This window comes from Rattus norvegicus, chromosome 6 (assembly GCF_021556685.1).
Source record: "Rattus norvegicus strain SHRSP/BbbUtx chromosome 6, alternate assembly SHRSP_T2T, whole genome shotgun sequence".
NCBI lineage: Eukaryota > Metazoa > Chordata > Mammalia > Rodentia > Muridae > Rattus > Rattus norvegicus.
The window spans coordinates 25,331,413-25,335,433 of NC_141539.1; the positions used below are offsets into that span (position 1 = coordinate 25,331,413).

Consider the following 4,021-nt stretch of genomic DNA (forward strand, 5'->3'; position numbering starts at 1 on the left):
TTTTGAAATTCTTCTACAAGTTAGTATATTTCATTTTTTATATTTTAAGTTGGTATATTTTCACTATTTTTGTTAGCTCCAAGGCCACAAGCATTCACTAACCAAACCCATGTCCACTTGTTCCCAACTCCAGCAATAATGACTGGTGATAATACAAGCAATGAAAAGTTGACTAGGAAAAGGAAGCTCTCAGGCCTTGATGTCCAAGAATTTTATTAAGACTCAGACACATAGGTGTTTAATGTTCACAGAAGGGACTTTAGCTACTTAGTATTTACTCCTGAAATAAAATGCACACACACACACACACACACACACACACACACACACACACACACATTTATAGCACAACATTAGTTCTGACAACAGAGCTTTCTTTGCTGAATAAGTCTTCATTTTTCTGTATCACACTAACTACCTGGAATTGATATAGATTTCAGAATGAAAGATCTGTTTCACAGAATTTCTCCATATTGAATCCTACCTCTATGTAATGGATTCCTAAGGAACCCACAGTTCTGCCCTACTTGGCTGAAGACTGGGGAAGATGTACATACACACCTGCTCACATTTGACCATATATTTACTCTGAGTACTCAGAGAATACAGAGAAGACTCACCTGCTTTATGGTAAGTCATGTTGTAATTGATAATCTGACACCTTCCAATGCAAGCAGTAATCAAACAGAATCTCTCTGAACTTTGAACTTGGGATTTTGCTCCTCTAGTTCTTAACGTAGGAAAGACTGATTAGTAACTCAATGTTCACCTCAAATTTTCCCTGGAGGCTGGGACAGAGAGCTGTCAGTTCAAAATCTTTAATCATGGCTTAGTTATTTTAGTTTCCTATCCAGGAACAAACCAAAAACCAACACATTATAAAAATGTTTTGATCACCCTGCACCAAAATACCAGGGAAATTTGAAGCTCTGTATGAAAAACTGGGGTAACCTAGATTAATAAATCCCTAAACCCTCTTCAGAGAATATTCTTGCAATAGTGATTAATAGAGACACGTAGCTGGTGAAAACAAAAAGGATAAGAAATTTAGGAGTTGTTAGCCCTCAATGTGATATCTATATCATGTCTTGTGTTCTCAAAACTCAGAGATCAACAGAGGGTATATAGACTAAAAGCCAGAAGTTATGGGTGACTTCAAGAAAACAGTACTTTCCCAAAACAACAGGATAGTTGTATACATGAGCTCACAGAAGTTGTGACAGCACTCACATGATCTGCACTAGCTCAAGGCATAAACAGTAGCATAATAAATGGAGGAGGTGGATGTGAAGTTCTACCTCCTACCTCTAGCTAAGAAGCTCTTAGCAAGAGGTAGCTTCTGGGAGAGGATGAGGTTTTAAAGGATGTGATCCCACGGTAAGTTGATCATGATCTAGAATATGTTAACAAAACCTGGACTCAATGAATTTTTGAAGAACAAACTAGAAGAAGAAGAAAGTTGGGTGGATAGATAGGTGTGTACAGTATGGGGAGGTTGATGAGAAGGAATGAGCGATGAAAGCATGATGGGGACACCAACTTGCCTACAAAACCTTCAACCTATAATTTGCCCTTCATACAAGATGTGCTGGGTTAAAGATGGCACAGAAATTGTGAGGCCATCCCATGCCTGGTCCTATTTAGGTTTGGTCTTTTGTTATGTACTGTAATGTGAAACCTTGGCCCAATTATCTAACCCAATTGTAATCAGAGTGTGTTCATCTGGCAGTTGACAGAACCAGATGAAGAGACCCACAGCCAAAATATTAGACAGAGCTTGGAGAACCCTACTGCAGAGAGACATGAGGATTATAGGAGACTCGAGGTCAAGGAAACCAAAAGAAGAGCCACAGGATCAACAAACCTGTGTTCACTGGGACTCACAGAGACTGAAACAACAGCCAGGGAACCTACACAGGTCTGAGCAAGGTCCTCTTCCTATATATTACAGTTGTGTAGCTTGATCTTCTTACAGGACTTCTTTTTTTTTTTTTTTTTTGGTTCTTTTTTTCGGAGCTGGGGACCGAACCCAGGGCCTTGCGCTTCCTAGGCAAGCGCTCTACCACTGAGCTAAATCCCCAACCCACTTACAGGACTTCTAACAATGGGAGCAGGGACTGTCTCTGATACTATTGCCTACTTAAGGGAAACTATGTTTCCTCCTGGTTTCCTGGTCAGCCATAATACAAGGGCAGGAGCCTAGTCTTAGAGAAAATTAATATGCCATGTTTGGTTAATATCCACGGAAGGCCTGTCCTTTTCTGAAAAGAAATGGAGAACACGTGGATGGGCAGAAGAAGTGACAATAAAGGACTGGGAGGAAAGGAAGGAGCAGAAACTATGCTAGGGATGAAATATATGATGGAAATATTAGTACAAATATTAATAAAGATAGAATTTCAAGAACTTGATTAAAAGTGTAGTTGGTAGAAAAAAATGCTGATAGCATTTCTATCAGGCACAAAATGACAAGGAATTTAGTTCTATATTAGGATCCAATAATGTCGTGCCCAACTCGGCCAGCAAGGAAGACACAACAAGGTCGGATTCTTCTCAACAGCCTTTATTGCAGGACCACCTCATTGCTGATACCAGGGACCTCGAATGGCAAAGGAGCTCGCCTTATATACACAACAGGCTGTGGTCGTGCTACTTGTCCTTCAGGGATTAGCGGAGCACGAATCACCTGATTAGCATGGTACCACCCAGGCCAGATTGGCGCCAGGGGCAAACCCGCGCATGCACAGTGCTGTTGTTTACCACCAGATGGGATCAGATGTCGGCACCACCTTTGTTTTACCATGCCACTCCCTACACAATAACAAGTGTATGCCTGTGTCTATGTGTATGTCTGCATATGTAGTATGTATGTTAGTATGTGTGTTGTTGCTGTGTGTATTGCTGTTTGCAAGTGTGTATATATATATATATATATATAATATATATATATGTGTGTATGTATATGAATGTGTGTGTATGTGTTCTGTGTTGCTGTATGTGTATCTCTGGGTGTATATTTGTATGTGTTTTCTGGGTGGCTGTGTGTGAATATATATATATATATGTATGTATATATATGTATGTATATATATGTGTGTGTGTGTGTGAATGCACGTGTTTTCTACTATTGTGTTGTTGTGTATGAGTGTATGAGTGTGTGTGTTTTGTGTTTGTGTTCCTTATTCTAATTTATTTCTGTCATCATCAATATCATCAGAAAATTCTTCATGAATTAGGAAGTTGTCATGCTCTTAGTGATAGGTACAGGTATAAATGTTCAATATTCTGCTCAAAAGCTTTGGTTTTATTATTACCAATGACTACTGGCCTCTGTTTAACTTGTCAGGCTAGGTTAAAAGAAGATTAACAGTTAGTGAATTTTATTGTTCATCACACTAAATTTCAAATTCTGGAAAAGATTAAAATGGAAGGTCCTACATGGTCAGTGACAGAACCTTAAAGTACTTTATAAAATCTTTTTATGGCTCCAAAATAAATTAGATATACATGCCAAGTATGTGGTGATATAAAACAGAGGAAAAAAGTTAAGAAATGCAATAAATAAAAGAGATAATTATGTGCTCCCTTGTCAACACAAATCCTAAAATTGGATTGATACAGAGAAGATTAGCATTGCCCCTGTGCAAAGATAACATGCAGATTTGTGAAGCATTTCATACTTTCATAAAGGATAATAGGTGGAAAACTCCAACATAAAGAGGGAAACTACACCTTAGAAGAAGCAAGAAATTAATCTTCATTCAACATACCCAAAAGAAGAGAGCCATACAAACATAGTTTAACCGCTAACAACAAAATCAATCAGTATTCCTTCATATTGCTTAACATCAATAGGCTCAATTCCCCAATAACAAGGCATATACTAACAGACTGAATATGAAAAGATGACCCAGCATTTTGCTACATGCAGGAAACACACCTCAGTGACAAAGACAAACACTCTGTCAGAGTAAAAAGCTGCAAAATGTATTTTTCAAGCAAGTGATCCCAAGAAACAAGC

General features: G+C 38.4%; 1 non-coding gene across 1 annotated transcript; it reads left to right on the forward strand.

Annotated features, from left to right (window-relative positions):
• Window positions 1-3,578: 3,578 nt before the first annotated feature.
• Window positions 3,579-3,684, forward strand: LOC120093295 (U6 spliceosomal RNA). Its single transcript, XR_015623648.1, has one exon. It is a non-coding gene; the product is annotated as a U6 spliceosomal RNA (small nuclear RNA).
• Window positions 3,685-4,021: the final 337 nt, after the last annotated feature.